General features: G+C 30.3%; 1 protein-coding gene across 2 annotated transcripts in view; it reads right to left on the minus strand.

The window, feature by feature from the left end:
* LOC107448798 (serine/threonine-protein kinase Nek8) overlaps positions 1 to 18,541 on the minus strand; it is an 81,649-nt gene extending 63,108 nt beyond the window's left edge. Inside the window, exon 1 of one of the 2 annotated variants that reach the window (XM_087167890.1) lies at positions 18,206 to 18,541. The gene's annotated coding sequence lies outside the window, so the exon portion shown is untranslated. Of the gene's footprint in view, positions 1 to 11,514; positions 11,793 to 18,205 lie in introns of those variants that run through there. The other variant, XM_087167889.1, reaches the window with a different exon arrangement.
* Between the last annotated feature and the right edge of the window lie 2,078 nt (positions 18,542 to 20,619).

Consider the following 20,619-nt stretch of genomic DNA (forward strand, 5'->3'; position numbering starts at 1 on the left):
TAAATTGTGACCCTTTTCTCTTACCAAGTAATTCATTAAAAAAATCGTGCTTACTTATGACGGACGGAAATTTATTTTTAAATAATTAACTTCCTATTAGAAATGCTGATGTTTTTCTTTATTCAATATTCTTAGGAATGAGTTCTTGAAGGTTATGCTCCTTTAAACTTTCACCAATATTTCAAATCATGAATATTTCACCTAGCCTTAGTAGAGTAAAAATGGAATTTAAATAACGACGGTTGGAATTTAAATAGTTGCAACTAAAGGTTACCAAAAGAGAAGAGATAAACGTTACCAAATTTATCGCTTTATTTAGCTTTATTTATCGTCTGCCACAGTTTTGGCATTTTTTAGAAAATGCAAATTCCCTGTTAAACTCTTGATAACACTATTTTATAACCGTCGTTTAATAGGTGACCTAATTTTTGAATCGTACTAATGTTCAGCTTCGTTGCCTTGTAATTTTGAACCCAATCCAGAAGACAAGGGATCCTGGATCAAGTATTGAGAGAAACTTTCCTTCGTGGAGGATATCTGATGGAACTAACCATCATTTGCGTTACACGCAGAGAAAATCTTTGAAAACCACCCATATTTAGCCTAACGGCATGGGGACTCAAACCCATGATCTGTCTACCATTGAGGATAATTTTACGTGAGCACAGAGTGCGGGATTCGTATCGACCAGTCATCGCTGGGATTCGAACTTGGTTCACCTCATTGGAAGGGGAGCGCTCAATTCTGAGCCACCATTGATAACGCTATTGGTATAGTCAAATTAGGGGTTAAGGTAGACATTCAAAAAAACTTCTTTTTTTGTGTGCGTCGTATGCCTGTTTAAGGCAGTGGGGGTGCGATTGCTCCTGTTTTTTAGTGGCGCAATCTGTGGCCAGGAATTCGACTTCTGCCACGCCATTCGCACGACCACAACCCGTTTATAGGGCGGGTCACATTCACACACAAAGGAGAAAGGACATATAACACACAAAGAGAGAAAGAAACATCTATGCCTTGCCCGGGATTCGAACCCAAAATAACTATTGGAATTTGTTTAAGGATCACGGGTAGCCACACATGAAAATCCCACGAAATCCTGTGATGGGATTCGGTTGGAGGGGGTAAAGGGGGAGAAACTTAAACAACAATATTTCAGTAAGTGAACAATTGTTACCTATGTATTATTACACTCTAAATCGAATGAAATGAATCTCAAAACGATGGGACGAAAGGTTTAGAAAATATAAGGGTTTTATTTACAAAATGCCCTTGTTTGTACTTAAACAAATTTACGCATTTGACATTGCTATCTAGACTAGTGAAATACTGTTTCTAATGTATTTTTCATGCTCGCTGAATTAAATAAAACTACACACAAATCTATAGAATAAATAATTCAAAAGTTACAAGCATTTTTATGTTTGAAATGTACCTCTTTAGTCACCTACCTATGTGTACACATTACATTGCTGTCCAAGAGAAATCTGAACATGTTAGGTACAGTTTTTGATGATAGTTTTTACGCTGACTTGAATGAGATCTATCTCACAACAATTGGTAAGTTTATTAAGAACGTTTTTGTCCCTAATTTTGCAAATTAAATATTTGTTTGCTTTAATTAATTAGCATATGTAATATTACGCCCTCAAACCAGTAAGAGTGAGTCCTAATTCATGAAAATCCGATCATTAGATCAAAAGTTGATGAGGTTTTTCACTTTTCTTTTCCCCTGTATATTAATGAAAACAATTCCTCGTGTTATCTGGTAATGGAATGTAGTGTTATCACGAAGTTATTAATACTCTATAAAATCCTTTATAGAGTCTACAAACTGGGCAATTTTGTTTGACCGATTAGGCAATTTTGTTTTGATAGTACACACAAATTCTAATAAGTAAATAGCATTTGTGCTTTTTTAAAATAAAAAATAAACCATAATTTTGTTATTGCCTTCGTCTTCTTAAAATGTAAAAAACTGGATTAACTCAAAATCATTACAGAAAAAAAAATCACCATTTACCTGCAGCACGTTTATTACTTATGGATAATTGGGTACGCGTAATGCGTCATAAAAACATTATTAGGGCGAAAGTCGTATAACGGCTCATCATTATTCTGTCCGTTTAGTAACGAGATTTTGACTGAGTGCTTATGAAAATTGACCTTTCTCACAAATTGCATTAAATAAAGAGATTTCCTTTTATATGTTTGACTTCCTCAAATCTTTTCCCTATCTTTCTTAACTATGAATAGTTATTTAATTCACTTCATTATTGGGCTACTATTTTACTTAAATACGGACATAGCTGCAGACATTAATTTGATAAATATTTACACAAGTCTTGTGCTGTTAGGCAACAATTCGGACAATTTTATAAAGCAATTGATTTTCAAAGCTTTGGCATGTTTGAGAATTGAAGTTAAATTTGTTTTTGTTTCGATATCCTAAAGCACTAATTTCATGATGATTAAAATTTTGTCATTTAAGGACACACAATTTTCGAACTTTTTTGACATAAATGTTACGTTAGCATTTTTTTTTATTTTTGTATGAATAATTTAAAAATCGGCGTGTTTGTTTATTGCAGATAAAGGTATGGATTACGAAACTGAATCTCTTGTTTATGAGGAGTTACAAATAATTAATGAGGTTTAGGTTTTCTCGCAAGACGTTAAAGACTACAATTTTTCTTGAAAATGATCATGAATCATGATTATCATTATCATGAATCATGTTTTTCATTAAATGATCTGATATTTTGAGTTTAAACCATCTTCATGTATTTATCAATTAATAAAAAAAGAAAAAAAAACATTTCCATGTAAAATCTGGATTTTTGAAACAATTGTTACTCTAAGCTGTTTTGAGAAAGGTTTTTCAAATGTAGCTTTGCTGTAGCAAAACAGTTTGAGTTAGAACGGTAAAAAGTGCGTGCTAAAAATAAACTGAATTGCGTTGAAGACAGTTTTGTTTAGATTAAATTCTTGTTCGAGTTGGTTTGCATTTTATTCCCTAAACAAAGACGAAAACACTGCAATCCAAATTAAAATAGAACATTAATAAGTCAAAACCAAAGTTTACATGTTATACAATTAAAGTGCCTCACTATGCTATTTATATTAAAGTCAATTGGAACAAAACATAATGGCTCAGATCGGTTTCATACAAACAAGCATCTTCTCCGGCCGCTTTTGTATAGAAGTGCAAACACTTTAAATCTTCACAGTTTACGCCCTCAAAACAATGATGCTAAAATATAATCCTCTCAGTCAGGTGCATCATGGGATATCTGTTTTGCATGAAGAAGTCTTGCTTAAACATCCATGCGATTACGATGGAGAAAGTCGGACAGCAGGAAGATTTTTATCACACTCCATTATGCCATCCTTTCTTGACAAGTAAGAAACAATAGGGTTTTTCACTCTTCCTATACAATTGTTGACCATTGGTAAAAACTTGACTTTCCCTTCATAGAAAACCGTTGTTTGCACAGAATGTAGACCACGGCATTTGACCATAACTGCAATGTTTAACATGACGCTAACAAGCTATGTGTTAAGTGAGATCTTGTTTGATATCATCCTCTTAACTTTCTTTAAGAGAGGATTGACCTACCAGAAAGGACAGACCTTGTTTTTGATTCCAACCATATCATTGAGTTGTGTTTCATAGTTCGTTTTTGTAAATGTTGTCATGGGATTTTTTTTTCATTAATTAATAAATGTTAAACAGCTAGGTGCCTCAAAAATATATTTAAATATAACTATAATGCTTCATATAAAATGACTTATTACTTATGTGAATACACATGATATTTCGAAAAGACCCCTCTAAATATATATATTTAGATTCCTTATCAAAACTGAAAAAGCTTTTAAGCTATTCCAAGGCCTACGAATTAAAGCTACATCCGTTCTAAAGCCTAGGTAGTTATTTATGGACAAATGGTTCACGGAGAAAATTGTATGGTCACAAAACTACCAAACTTTGGTAACATTTACAGTGTTTCTGGCTCTTTAGAAACACCAAAAAGTTTAGTAACTTTAAATCGAAGTGCTTTGCTAATGATTTTGGAGAAATTAACTATTTAATATGAATTTATATAGGTGATAAAATTTGGTAATTTTCTCATGATTCTTTAGAGCATGGCATTAAAAAATATTTATTCGGTTAAATTTATTTTTCATTTATGTATTTTTAATATATGTTTGGTAATAAGAACAATTTTGAAAACCAGAATTTCCGATAAGCCGTTACCATATGAAGAGAAAATTTACCAAATGAATAGTTTAAATGCCGTATATTTAAGTTTTGTTAACCAGAATTCTTTTTCTGTTTACTAGAAGCGTAATTACTATATTGTACGGCAATTTTACCCAAATTTTCCTTTCTCCTTGTATGTATAGTTTAAAATTGTAGTTTTTCATCAAGTGTAAGACATTTAAAATGTGACTTTTTTATTTTCTTTGATGAAAGTGCTTTGAAAAACACTGAGAAGTTTCATCTTGCATCGAAGTTCTTTCACCGAGGAGAAAAAAAAAGAAAAAAAAACTTCAATTTAAAAGTATCTTAAAAGTTAGAATGTTGAACTATTAAACCATTTTGCTGTAAAGAACTATTTCTGGTTTGGGACGGACAAACAGTTCATAAATTTAAAAAATTATTAAACTTTTTTAAAATTGTCAATTTGGTGAAAATGTTCTATTTAGATTGAAATTATTGAAATCGATACTTTTTAAATCAACAGATTCCAATTGGAGGAAAATTTTGAATAACCTGTGTAACAAGTGTAAGTGTAACAATTGTATACGTAGAACTTGAAATTATAAAAATTCGAATTGAAAAATAATTCATTTCACTCTTTCGTTCTTCTAACGGTAATTTATTTATAATTGTTTCTTCTTATTATTAGGGGGGGGGGTTGAAGATTGTTTAACTTGCAAAATGGGTGAACCAAAAATGTAGGGAACTTATGTTCTAATAGTTTTTGAATTATGACAGTAAGAAGCACGCTCTGTGAAAATTTTTTGAGACAGCGATGTCTATGATAATATCTTTTTGTGAAAAGTGTGAAAGTGATCTTTTTCTGAAAATGTGATCTTTTTGTGAAAGTGAAAAGTTTCTTTTACTGATGGTGTAAGCTTCATTTTAAAGTTGATGTTAGGTTTAAAAAAAAAAAAAAAAAAAAAAAAAAGAAGAAGAAAAAGAAAAGAAACTTAGACGTTAACAGTAGAAATATATTTTGAAATGTTTATTCTAACGAAGAAAAGATTTCTTTTAAAAAAATACTCAATAAATTTGTCTTTTGTGAGACCCTATATTCTCGATACAGAAAAAAAAATTATTTGTTGAGCAGTAGTGAATGTAATTGCATGATTTATTCATAAATGTTTTTCATTGCCCTATTTATACTTCATTAGCACTTTATCGTGACAATATTCTTTTGTGGGTGTAATCTTTCAATTAAATGTCGAAGCTTTAAGTAAAGAATTAGATGATTCTAAAGCGGTAATTATTTTTCACAAACAAAACTCTAGTTAATTTTAAACCAGGTTTGACCTAGATATTTCTCCTATCTTCGGAAGATCAGATTTGCCTATAAACGCCTGTCAAGAAATTCTACGTCAAGGCGTTAGCGTCAAAAAATTGCACAAAAAACAAGTTCCATATTGACAGCTGGAAAATTTCTCTTGAAGACGGTCTTTAGTTTTTTCTTCTTTTTCTTGCAAGGGTCATAATGCCACCGGACCAGTCTAGGTTATTCACCCGCTATTTGAGTGGCTTACTTAAATCATCGGTAATTGTCTTGATTAAGCTTTATGTGGTTGCCTTTTTTTAAAGATGGAATTTTTTTTCAACTCCTACTATTAGTTCACACTCTCCCTATATCTTCTTCAAACTTTCAATCGTTCATAAAATACTTTTCATTCATCCACTCAAGTTCAAATACATTTTTTTAAACTTGTAGTGGATGACATTTGATGTTAATATGGTTTTTTCAAACATTAATTCATTAATTAAATTTAACTAATTAATTTTAGCTTTATATGGGAGAAAGAAAAAACTCTTTTACAAGATATTTAGCGGGATATAATAGCATTACTAGAGATGAATAGAATGAGAAATTATAGACCATCATCAGCTTCATAAATTAGAAAAAAAAATGGAAAGCGAATTAATAGTAACAAACAATAATAATAGTCCAACACAATATATAGTAAGGAAAATTGCAAGAAGATTTGCTTTCTATTTTGTCACATGTGATCCTGTCATATGTATATACACATTTATATTAACTGTAATTATTTAATAAAAAGTAACTAAAATGAAAATTTTCTTTGTTGAATAAATAAAAATTAAATCATAAGTAGAAATCATATATATGTCATTTTCACCATAGGATTATATTTTAGATTTTGTTTGTTTAGAAACATCATAATGTCCGTTAGAAACGAAAACAGAGATTATAGCATTGAGTACATAAAACTAAACTAAACTCAGTGGCGTGACAGCTCATAGAGGGCCAAGGCCTACTGTGTCCACCTCAGTTTTCTTGACCTTGGACTCTGGGGCTGCAGGAGCAGATGTTTCGATCAGGTGGTCAGCCGAACGCGGAATCCCCAGTGTTTAGTTCCCAAGCATGCTTGGTACTCATTTATAGACCCACTGAAGAGATGAAAGGCTGAGTCAACCTTGCCCGGCCCGAGGATCGAACCAGCGACCTGTGGCACGACAGCGCGAAGCGCTACCGCTCAGTCTAGTACATAAAACTTTAAATAAATTATATATTTTTCATGAAATATACATGCATTATACATAAAATATTTTATATATTCTACATTAAACATCGCAAATTATGTATATCTGAAATACTGAACATTGTAAAAAAATTCGGATCAATATAATGTAAAAAGGACCTTTTTTCCGTTTTATTTCAAAGTGTTGGAACTTTAACCATAATTTGATCAGGAACTTTTAACATTGTACATGATATGAAAGTACTCGAAAAAGTAATTGCTTACGCACTTTCACTTATAAAACTTTAATGCTAGGAAACATTGTTGAGTCTATTACTATAAAAACTTCAAAATTTATAAAAGTTTCGGAAATTAATATAATTTGAAGTGATCAAAATCTTTAAACTTGAAACTTATTAGAATAGATCCTTAATGAGTTAAAAAATTGAATAGAGAAACCTACTTGTATGAGATTTGCTTAACTTTGCCACTGAGTGGTGAAGGGGTGTATGGGTAAGAATTCAAGAAATGATGCAAGGCCAGAATTCCTTTTATAGAAAAAAAAATCATTTGTAAATTGTAAAAATATTTAAAATTGGAAATAAAAAAATTGCATTTTAAAAATATAATCTTGCCTTAGCATTAGGGAATAGCGATTGCGAATTGTTAATTTGTTCTGATAAGGTTACAGGAGCGTTCAAAACCACCAACTTTACAGTTACGGCCCCTCTAAAGTCAGAAATCGCTTTTTCAAACACAGAAATTTATATTAAATTCTTTAAAAATTACCAATATCTTCTTGAGATCTGTACCACTTTCACATTTTTCACAAAAGATATTTCCATCTACATCGCTGTCTCAAAATTTTTTCGCCGAGCGTGCTTCTTACTGTCATAATTCAAAAACTAACAGATCGTAAGTTCCCTGCCATTTATGAATCACAGAAAACACGATTTTTGTTTAGAAATATGTAGCTTAGAAGAAAGCAAAGAAATAAATGTAATAAAATATCTTTTGAAAAAAAAAAAAACACTCTGCCGGTACCTATTATCGCAATTCGATCCGGAATTTTTTACAGTGTGGAAACGATCAAAATTTTTCACGATTTTTCGAAATCAACACACCGGAACAAATTTGTGAAAAGCGCATTAACTTTCATTGATTGTGATACGTTTAAAAAAAATACATATCACCCTAAAAAGGGGTAAACTTTAAAAAAAAAAAAAAAAAAAAAAAAAAGAGATTTACTTCTCACGCTTCTAATTACTGGACCGCAGTTCCTTTCACTTCTCTTCAATGATGATTAAAATACCCGTTATAGGAACCGGTTACTCTTTGAAGACGTCGATCAAAACAATTGAAGAGGAAATCAAGATCAAATTCAAGGAGATTATCGTGTGTATAGGTCCGTTACCTCCCATGGGATTCTGTTTCTCCTTTCGTTCCGAGTAATATTTTTTAGTCGATTTAGGTCATTTTTTTACTGGAAGATTTAAAGTTACCAAGGCCACGGACAAGGGTTTTATTTTTTTATCTTGAAGCAATTAACTTTAGGTCAACTTCCATCATGACTGACATGGTTTCAGCTCATTCACTTTCCGAGCATAGAATTCTGAAAAAGATAAGAGAATTCTTATCGTTTTCACGCTAAAAGATAAGATCTTCAATATTTCGCACTCATATAAATTGAGATTTTAAATGTTTATACAATTGTAATAGAAAAGCTTCCGGATTGCATTTGAATGCTGAAAGCGACAAGCGTATTATTTTAATTGATTTATCACATGTAGGGCGTTGGAATGTACATTTTTCCAGTATTCGACATCTAAATATTAATGACTTTGCTGCCTGTGTTCTATGTAGATTACATAACAAGTTAATTGCTCACAATCCATGCAAATTACTATTTAAACTTTGCTTGTAGAATTACTTTAAAAGAAATCTGTGGTATATCATTATAAAAGGGAAAGTAGTGTGTTTCGAATAAAAAAATATAAGCAAAATATACATACACTCTAAGAAGTTTCCGCACTTTGATTCAATAAGCAAATCACCTGAGTCTCAAAAAATGTCAAGGTCTAAAATGAAAATGTAGTCTTGACGATCATAGTCTTAATTTATGGTTAGCTGTCGCTTATTTTTCGACAAAAAATTTACGTACAGACCTGTATTTTTATGGTCATTATTTTACGGGCATAATTTCATTTTTACGGTCAGTGACTGGAACAGTTTTTGTCAGTCGTTGCTGCAATCGCTTTGAGTGTCGATTCAATATTGCATTACAATATTGTAAATACACCGGAAAAATATGGGTAATGTTAATTACTTTGGATATGGTGATTGGATTTGTTTACATAAAGATACTAAACGGTTAAGCCCCCTGTTCGCTGCAGCTCACCAGTCTCGAGGATTTTTTCTTAATAATTGCTGTTTTTTGTGTGCATAAAGCAGTTTTTTCCACGAAAGTTGAAATATTTCACTTACATGTGCAATTAAAAGAATTCTGTTTACTTAAGCTTGTACCCTCATTTCGCTATATGATATCATTAATTTATTAGTGCCCATAATTAATTTTCAAAGTAATCATTTTTTTCAAACTGACTTTTGAAATTAAAATTATATTGCCATAACGAATGTGGTGAGTTCACAACCATAATTTAATATCATATATCACATTGTGCATGAAACGGATATCATATATCACATTGTGCATGAAACGGATATTATGTATCACATTGTGCATGAAACTGATTGTTAATCGTTTAATCGTTCCTGAATCATGTTAAATCGTTTCTGAATCATTTAATGATTTTTTTAAATTTAAGTTTCTAATAGTATTATACAAATTGTACGAAAAATAATAATTGTAAAATGGTAAATAATATTAGACATCGATTTAAATAAATTTATCTTCCTAATCACTATTGAGGTTGGGAAAGGATTGCGGACAAGAAGAAAAGTTCTCTTTTATTTATAGATTTTTTGTTCTGAATTTTTACGCTGATAAAAATCACTGTACTATTAATTGAAATAATTCATTGACAATACATTTATATTCTCCATGTTCATTCAATCTACAAACACATCTTGACAAAGAAAGGAAGAATAAAATTGCCGGAGGCAGCTACCCAACCATACATGCAAAGTTGTTAAACAACCGGTTCACAGTACCTTCTGACTGACATTTTCTTATGTGCATACGCTAGTATACATGGTGCTTTGCTAAATTTAAGAATGTTGCTCTCCCTGTAAGTCGTTCTTCTGGTACAGCATACCACACGGAGCAATTCCCCGAGTTAGTTACGTATTCGAACAGCTGGACTTCTCTTTTCTACATACGTTGCTTAAAAGCTCCGAACCAGATGGAATTAAAACTCCGAATCCAAGTATTTACCGAAAACGCAAGAAAAGCCCCCATCCCGAAGTAGAAAACATCCACCCTCCAAAACTAGTCTAATATTAAAATAAAAATAAAAGACTCAATTTCTCTGAAGTATGCACCTACACTGTTTCCCCACCACTTGTTGTCTGCATTTTCCCCCAGCAGTGTCAGAGCTATCTCAACATATTCAAGTAAAACTTAACTACTTTTATAATTGAAATTCTAACATTCGTATCCATGTTAAAAATGCTAATCAGTTTCAGCTATCATAAATATTAAACTTATTATTTAAAATAAATATCTCCCAACATACAATAAACATACAACATACACTAAATAATCGTAAAACCTAGTGACATTTTAACTTCCATTATTTAAAATACTAGCTTCTTAAATTTTAGTTAAAAAATAAACTCTCAACACACCGTAATAAACATCTTAATTTTACTCTAAGTTTAATTTTACTAAATACTTTAATTTTACTTCTATTCAAATTTTTAAACATTTTAACTTTCAATCCTTCGATTTTTTCATAATAAAAACAGTTAAAAATTTAATTCATCATATTCATACTTTATTTCACAACACTAAATATTCATTACTTTTAAAGCAAAAACTACAATTTCATGACCTAACAAAAATTTAAAATACAAATGCATCACTAAATCGTGAAACTGCAATTCAAATACTCAAATACTTAACTCAAAAAAATTTATTTAATTTTTAACTTCTTTGAATTCCAATATAACTTTCTTGAATTCCAATATAACTTTTCACACAAAAGCTACAATTGAAACAAATCTAATTAAATATGAAAAAAATATTGTCTTTCAAGTTTTGCACATTTGTTCCTTATAATAAAACAAGGTAGAAATTATTATTTACTTAAAAGTTTGCGTGTATTAGTATTGAACCCTTGGTAACAGAAACCATTCAATAATTAATGTATTCTATTCAATTTGAAAATTACTAAAAAAAAAAATAAATAAGTTACATTACATTATAATAGTTAAAATAATCAAATGAACAATTTTAGTTGTTTAAAGTTTTAAACAGTATTGAAGGAAATATTCTTTAAATTGTGAAAATTAAGAACAAAAAAAAAAATAATTTATTTGAAAAATTTAAATTTGATTAATATGAAAACAAAATTTAATTTATGACATCTTCTTGAGAGTCCCTCTTTAGGGATATCTTTTAAAATTATATTTTATTTAATAGTCAGAGGTATAATATTTCAGTTAAAAAAGAACAGTACATTGAACAGCAAAAGAACAGCTATATATTATTTTATTTCTTCACTAATCTTAGCCTGGATCTAACTCAAAAGATTCATTTAAAGTATAAGTTATTGATAACGAAAAAATACAAATAAGCAATATTGGATAACTTACTTGTATTAAATTACAGTCCTCAGATAAATATTAAGTTGAATCCTTGCAAAACTAAGAATCGGACGTAGAACACAAAAGTTGAAGAATCGTTTGAGTTGCCTAGCAACCAGCCAGAGTTGCAGTTATTATATTTACAAGAGTTGGCAGACGATTTAAAACAATTACTTAAACTAACTATTCATTTTGCGATCGCAACGAACTATAGGGGGCGTTGTTGTATGAGACGAATACCTGCGATTTCTATATGAATAGTCATTCAGTTACTCTGGAGACTTCTTTACTGTAGCGTTTAGCATTGTAACGTTCCTTTTTTATCGTGGATTATTAAATTTAAAAAAGAAAAATGTTTGATATTCTTTCTTATGCAAACAAAAACAAAATGATATGTCTTTTTTTTTTTTTTTTTTTTTTTTTTTTAAGAGATGGAACATCTATAACACATCGGAAAAATATTTGTAAATAAACAGAAAGAAAAAAAAACTATATCATTAGAGTTAAAACCTAATGCCTGTGAAATCGTTTTACTGAATTTAATGATACAACATGAAAGGCCTATTTAAACTTTACATTCCATAGTTTTAAGAATCATATTACTTCAGCATCAAAATAAGCAAAAAGTATACATAAGCGTTTTATGTAATTTAATTAAAATAAAATTTTATATAATTTAATTTTGTAAACAAAAGTTTTTTGACAACAATTTTTATCAACAAATTTTAAGTTTCAACTAAAAACCGTAAAATAAAGAATGCTTATGAAATAAAAGAAAAACAATTCTGAAATTTCCTCACATTAAAATAAAAATTTTTTGTTTGTCTGTTTGTTTTTTATTCATAATTGGACGTAGAAAACCATTCTATAGAAAATTATCAGCAAATAATCCTGGATATCATCTTTTGGATTCCTTGTTGCTTTGTTGTTTGCTGATTTTTGACGCCACGAAAATGCTACGAAATTGCGTCTTTGGGATTTGCCAAAAACAGAACAAGATTTTATTTTATTTTTTCAGGAGCGAAATATTTTACCAAAAAAAAAAAAAAAAAAAAAAAGCGAAAATGTACCAACTCCCATGACATGAAACTTTATCTTGGTAAACGTACGTTTTGGAGATGTTATTTCATTTGGAATCTTGTTTATTAGAGTTCATATGGTGACAGCATTAGGTGAAAGAAAATAGTAATTGTTCCGAATCTATGTTAAACTGCATATCTACCCATTTTCCACCGAAATACGATTGACTACTTTGATTTTAAATAAAGTGTTTTGAATTTTGAAAGTGTTTTGATTTTAAATAAAGTGTTTTATTTTATAAATTGTCGTAAAAATTTTAGGTGTAGATTGTCGGCACTTAAAAACCACCAAATTTGTAGCTGCTGTGGCGTTAATACATAAGTACTGAATTTTTATTCCTTACTTTTCTGAATCATATTACTTCAAACGTAAGAATATGTAAGAAGTATACATATGCACATAATGTAATACCATTTAATTTTTCAAAAAAAGTACTTTGACAACAATTTTTAGCAAAAAATTATGAACTAAAAAACGTAAAATAAAGAATTCCTAGAATAAAAAAACGATTTTAAAAATTCTTCATATTGAAATAAAAAACATTCATATTGTTTCTTATTTTTATTCTTATAGTTCTTAATCAGACATTCTGTAGAGAACTAAAATCAAATAAGAAAAAAAAATTATTTACAAGCAAAGTTCTTATTATAAAAATTGTAACACTTACCTGCTTTATGAATCCAGAGAATTCTAAAATGAAATGTTCTTCGTTTGAAAATTTTATTTTCAAATAATATATACATAGATTGTCCTTCCATTACTTTAAGATGACACACCACACAGCAAAATTTTATAATTGTAAGATCTCGATATGAATTTTAATATGTAGCTTAAAAGCAGAATAGCTGAATTCTAGGTGAAATTATTCTTTCAAAACTAAAAAATACTTACCAAGAAAACAATAAAAATTTATTAATAATCAGCACAAATGATATTATTTCAAGTAATTCAGAGTGATTCCTTATTGTTGTTTTCCGAATTATATAGATACAGAAATATATACTATTCTATAAAGAAGAAGAACATTCTATAACTATTACAGCTCTGCACGTTCTGAATTCACATTTATTGATTGGAATGAAGAAGGCAATGGTGACTTCACTTTAATTTGTAATGAATTGAAGACAAGAAAAAAAAATGTATTTTACCGTAATACATTTTACAGTAATGCGATCCCGTAACAGTATGCGATCCCGAAATCGGAAGTTATCAGTTGCAAGTTTGTTGATAATAGAAGTTAAAAATCATTAAGGAATTTTTCTTCAAATGTTTGGCGTGTTCTGTTTCTGAAAGATTTACCAATATTCTGGAGAGTTTTTTCAAGTTCTTCGGCCTTTTCCTTGGGGAAATTTTGCTTCTAATTTGCTGCTTAGAAAATGGCGTTTGTCTCTGCCAATGATTCTAATGAAACTAAATGATAACTTAATATATAAATGCCTGATATTTTCAGGCTGAAGCAAGAGGGCGTACTCAAGCGTTGTGATCGCGAATACCTAGAGCCGTTTTTATGTTTATAGGGGCCCTGGGCCTGTCATTATCTGGGGGCCCTTTATGAGTAAATTTAGAGAAAAAATTTTTATTTTGAATAATTTTTTATTTATTTTAAGAGTAAAAAGCATATAAATTAATTATAAAAACTTATATACATTATTTTTATCGAAAATTTAAGGTAACAATACTTTTCGCGCTTTTTGAGAGGCGAATCTTCTATCACATCATCAAAATCAATTTCCTGTAAGACATACAGTTTGCTTTGCAGCTCAAAATCTGTAAGACTTAGAAACATCAAATTATGAAGGTGTGCAGAAAATATGCTAGGAGTTAGAAAGAATACAAGAAAATACAGTTTGATTATTAGTTTTTTTTATAATCGTTGAAAAACTGACTCAATTTTGAGCCAATGTTTAACTACGTAGCCTTGAAATTTTAAAACCAATCCAGAAGACAAGGAAACTCCTGGATCAGTTCGCAGAGGTATTGAATTGTCATAAGAACTTTGAGGAGTTTATGATCCCGACAGATTTAACATGCACCAGTCACCATTTTATACATGGGTATTATTCGACCGACTGAATTCGAACTTCCATTCTCACGAGCAGGATTCCATAGCCCTACCAACCAAGCTATTGTGGCCAAGCTATTAGTTTATTTTATAACAGCCCAATCAATTTCGAGTTTACGACTACTAATGTTCAGCTCCGTAGCCTTGTAATTTTGAACCCAATCCATCATACAGGAGAACTCCAGGATAAAGTATTGGAAGAAATTTTTGCCTTCATGGAGGACGTTATGATGGAACTAACCCGCATTTACGGTACATAGAGAGGAAGAACACGAGTGCCTTCCACGGTTAGCCTGACGGTAAAGGGACTCTAACCCATGATCCGTCTATAACAGAGAATATTTCACGTCAGCACTGTGGTCGGTAAAAGTTGGGTGTGAAATTCATATCGACCAGCCATCACTGGGATTCGAACTCGGTGCACCTCATTCAGAGGAGAATGCTCTATTCCTTGAGTCCATCTTCATTGTGTAATAACTCTGCGGCAGGTGCCAATTTTCTAATTTTATTAATTGGTTCCAATTTTATTGATTTGCCGAAATTTAGTCATCTTCAAAATATAAATGGTAATTCAATCGTAATTTTTGTAGAAAAAAAAATGGAAATAAACTGTTCTTATCCATCTGTTCTTAACTTCGTATTCGGCAATAAATGCAGAAGCAAATCACGAGGGTTAATGAGCAAAATGAACAGGGAGCGGAGCCTTCTAGTTTTTTAAATAATTGTTAAATTTTTAGTTTTTAGCATGCATACTTAAAAAAAAAATAAGAAAAAAATTTTTCAGTATTAATAAATTGTAATTAAAGACTGTCATCAGATGGAATAGAACCCACGATCTCACAGTTTTGTGTTAGATTTCATAATCATCAGCCCCAAATATACACACCTGCCTTGCGGATATTTTTTTAATAATTTTTTTTTAATTTAATAAATAAAGTCATTTGAATACTTGACATTCTGGAAAAATGCTTTCCAAATTACAATTTTTAACGTTTATAACAAGTATCTTCAGTTCATTTAGAAGTGAACCATAATTCGGCTTATCTTATTCATTTTCAGCTTATGTATATGAAACCAAAAATAAATTCAAAACTAGACTAGATATAACACAAGGACTGCAAATTTAACTGTCGGATATAAAACCTTATTTAAGATTGATAATGATAAAAAGATGAAAAATCTACATTCCTCTAATTAAATATTTTAAAAATAGTCTGGTTTTTGGGTTATAATATTACCTTAATCGTAATGTCGGGGTTCCGCCGATAGAAGACATATCAATGAAACACACTAAAGCTTTATATCGTTTAGCAATTAGTTTTAGAATTACAATTATAGAATAAATATTTTTATTATAGAATGAAAGGTTTTAAAAGACAAATATTTGTTAATGTTTAATCAAAGAAAAAACATAACCCATATTGAAATCTAACGAATAGCCCCTGATAAATTTTGTGACTAAAAAATATTGAAACCTGATTGATTTCCGGACTTTAGAAACACCTTCTAGTTTTACTATTCAATCAAATTGGCTTCGATGTCTTTCCTCCCACCTATCTCATTGGTGATTCAGCATATTTTGATATCATTTTTGTTTCGTTCTTACTTAATATTAATTTGTTTGTGACAATTATTTTTTAAACACATTTTTGCGAGAAGCTTAAAAATATAAAATTGAGGGCATTAACTGAAATATTATTATTATTATTATTATTATTTGTATGCTTCTTTTACTTATATCATCCACACCGACAAGTAATTGTCTGCTCTAAATACTGTGATAATGTAAAATGAGATAGCCAAACAAAACGTATGCAGTTATTTAAATTCATGTTCAAAAGTATTAATTGTTTTTTTGAATTGACAATTTCAGTCATCTTTTAGGCATTTAAAACTGCAGCATATCACATGAAAGTATTAAATATATTAAACAATAAAGTAAAATAAAAGAGAATTCTGATCCTTAGGAACAGATATTAAATAGTCTCATCATCGAATAATGGAGCACAATTACCTTTTAAACAAATTTAAAAAAAATTTACCTTTTAAACTAAAAATTTGCTTTTCTTATTATATAAAACGCTAATATGTACGTATGTGTGTATCAATAAAACCGATGATATTTCTTTTCTCGCGCTGGCAACAGTTTTCATTTTTAATTGATTGGATTCGGCGCGCAAGAGCACGTAGTGAGCATCATATGGCTAAAATAACCAGAGTGAGCATTATCAGGTTGTTCAATTCAGATTCATGCACTAAAAACATGACAATATTTAATTTAAACTCAATTAGGAATTAATTAATTAATTGAAGTGAGAATGCTTTAAAAGGCCGCTGTTGAATTGATATTTTTCTACTGGGAGCTACCTAAACGTCTAAAAAACGTTTAAGTGTTTGTATTGAATGCATTGAATTTTTTTATATTTCGCGTTTATTTATGCATTGAATTTTCACGTTTTAAAATGCAGAATATTAGTGAAGCAATATTTGATAATTTATTTTGCTAATATGTTTCTTATTTAGCTAATGTTTTAATTTTTTCACCATGTACAATCTAAATAGCTAATATACTTTTTAAACGCCAATAAGAACATTGGTAGAATTCTTCTACATAAGTACAATACTATGTCTTTGATGATAAAATACTATGTCTTTGATGATAATATATTATGTCTTTGTGCTAGAACATTGTGTTCATTGGCGAGCTAGCGCAGCGAGCCATGGTTCACGGCGTGAACCGCATAGGATTGCGTAGCAATTCTCGGGGGTTAGCGAGCAGGGGGCGGAGCCTCCTAGTTTTTATATAATTTATTAATACTCAAATTGTTGAAAAGATGATATGATAACGAAGCTTTTTTTATTTTATTCAGGCATTTATTTATATTTTTTTCATTTATTTTTATTTTATTAAATTAAATGCACACGTTTAAAATAAAAACAAAGCTGTCAAAATTTCATATATAGTTTCGATTTACAATTTTAAGAAATTGTTTCGACCTTGATTTGGAAATTTAAAAGGCTTATTAATTAAAAATTTGAGAAGCCTTATTAAATTTAGACACATAATAACAACAAAAATCAGGGAGTTAAAAATAGAAACGAATATGATCAATAAACAATAAAATAAGCAAACTAAATAAATTAATTTTGTGTACGAAATATAATATTACAAATTAAACATATTTCATATTTAGGGGAAACGTGGAAAATTTGGTCATACAGGAGTTTTAAAAAGTTTTTTTCTCATGTTTAAACATTTGTTTAGTTGATGATCATTTGATTTCAATGCTCGATTAAGCAAAATCCTATGTCGTTTCTGTCTATTAGCAGTAAGTAAATTAAAATAAAATTACATTTGTTATCTCAATTTCATCCAGAACAGAACAAATCAAGAGTTTTGGCAGACAGGCCAGTCAAAGAGGGAATTGAATATTGGCCGGCCATTTAAATAAATAAACAAAAAAATCACAACGTATATATAAAAAACTGCGCAAACCTTTCATGTTTTCCCTAACCATAACCACAACCAAAATTGATATAATAAAAACATTTGCTTACCTCCAACGTGAAAGATTTATGTCTTCTTAATATCCAACGAAAATTTGATGTAGAAATTCCAATTCACGGATTCTCTTACGATTAATTTGAAAAATAACAAAATAAAATCAACTACAAAAGTTAAGCAAATAAAACTATTAGGCTAGTTGAAATATTTAAGATGATTAAAAAAAAATGCTTTTATAAAAAATTAAAAAAAATATATACATTTTCTATGAAGGAAAATTTAGAATTGAACGAGGCCCAATTTAAAGGCACTATGGAAATCTCAAGACAGAGTGACCCAATGGAATTCTAAGAAGACTCTCCCCCCATTTACAGCCCAAGAAAATTTTCTTCCTACAAATTTATGAGCAGAAATCAGACAAAGGGGTGTTTCTGTGGATATCTGATATTTGAGCCCCGAGGCAATATAAAGAAGCTAAAGACATTTTCCCACAGTGTAAGGTGAGAAGGCTATTTGACAACTCTGTGGGTGGTAGCTACGAAAGTGGGGATATTTTCATTAGTGGAAAGAGCTTTTTATTGCTCTTTTAGTTAGAAAAGTGAAGAGTAACAATTTTATATTTGTAAGCACTGCGATTAGATTTTGAAAAGAATCCAACAGTGTAAGAAAGAAAAAAATATGTATATTCAGAGGGCCTCAGCTCTGAATAAAACTTTAAAAAGAAGAAGAAAAAAGTGGGGCTTGGGGGCCCTCTTAAGTTATAAATAATAATTGAGTTAGAATTTAAAAAAAAAAAAAACAATTAATGCAATGAGATTTTAGACTTTTGGGGGCCCCATTAGAACTCGGGGCCCTGGGCCAGGGCCCACTTGGCCCATCCTTAAAAACGGCTCTGCGAATACCTATGGGACTTCTATTAATTTTATGTTAATGACAACCAATACACTATGGGAATCAATGTGAGAAAACTGGATCCTACCACGTGATTTTCTGACCAATAAAAAGGCACAAAACAATGGAAAACAGTGTTAGACCATTATGGTTTTAAATAATAAAGAGGGAAATTTTAGTTGCAGTTGTTCACTTAGGCAAACATAACAGCGAGTAAAAAAAATTGTAGAAAAATAAAGCATAATCTTAACTTTCTCTCTCACAGATTAGAGCAAAATTTAAATTTGAGGCTAATCCACTCAAATTAACCATTGTTCTATAACTCTTTCACGTTATGAAACCATTTCAGGTAATGTTTTTCGCGGGTTCTTGGCAATGTAGATAAAGACTTAATTACAAAATAAACACTTATAGTGCATTTTCAGATCAACGGAACATATTCAGTTCATAAATATTAACCGATACCATAAAAATGGAATACATGTTTGCTTAATACATCATTCCAATTTCGAGATTACCATCTACAAATAACACGCGGCGGTAATTACCATGTCTACTTTCCAATCTAACACATTACACTCTAAAGAAAAGATAACAAAAAGAGGTAAAATTAGGAAGAAAAAAAAATAAGAACTCAATTTTCGAAGGTGTTCTACTTCTCTTGAGGGGGTTCAAAGGGGACCCGAAGATTTGGTTCATTAGAACATTTTGATTTGGCGGAAAGGATGCTGCTTCCCTGATCGAGGAAGAAGATTCTGACAGCCTTCAGGCAATTGGAAATGAAATTACAAGACGTGATGGTTTGTAGGTCCGGTTAGAACTAATTCTCTTGTGGGCAGTAATTCACATTCTTAGAAAATACCGCATTTGTATTCTGTGTTCTTCGTAAATATTGTTAAAATAAATAACGATTTGGTGCTTCATTATGATTTTATTCGTTAGAGCCCGGTTAATTAATATCTATCCCGAGGTGGTTTGCTTCCTGAAGAAAGAGGATGTAAGGTACGCTATTGGAGAATTAATGAGTAAATAAGTGAATTCGTTCACAGTTTTATTCGTTTGTAGTTAAAGTAAAAACAATCGTTGTAGTTACATTCGTATTTTTTATAAGAATATGCTGTATTTTATCTTCAAGATAAACATATTGTTAAACCGATTGATAATAGCGGGTCATAAAATTAGCACGTCTTTGTCTTACGGAGAAAAATGAGCAGAAATCAAACACATTGTTTTATTTCTTTACATGCATACTTATTATTTCCTTAATACATTCTTTTACAATTCGATATGAAACATTTCGTACGTCTTGCTGTTCAGTTCGTTAGGGAGTAGTTCAAATCAGTCCAAGGGGTCACACTACTTAATATCGCTATTTTAATATAACATTTCCAGTAATATTTATTATTTTATATTATTTCATAACCGTCGCTTAACAGTCGATCCAATTTTGAGTTTACGAATACTAATGTTCCCCTCCGTAGCCTTGTAATTTTGAAATCAGAAGACAAGGGAACTACTGGATCAAATATATGGAGAAATTTGCCTTCGTAGTGAATTTTTTGATGGTACTAACCGG

This window comes from Parasteatoda tepidariorum, chromosome 7, assembly GCF_982258835.1.
Source record: "Parasteatoda tepidariorum strain Cologne lab strain chromosome 7, Ptep-v5.0, whole genome shotgun sequence".
Lineage (NCBI taxonomy): Eukaryota > Metazoa > Arthropoda > Arachnida > Araneae > Theridiidae > Parasteatoda > Parasteatoda tepidariorum.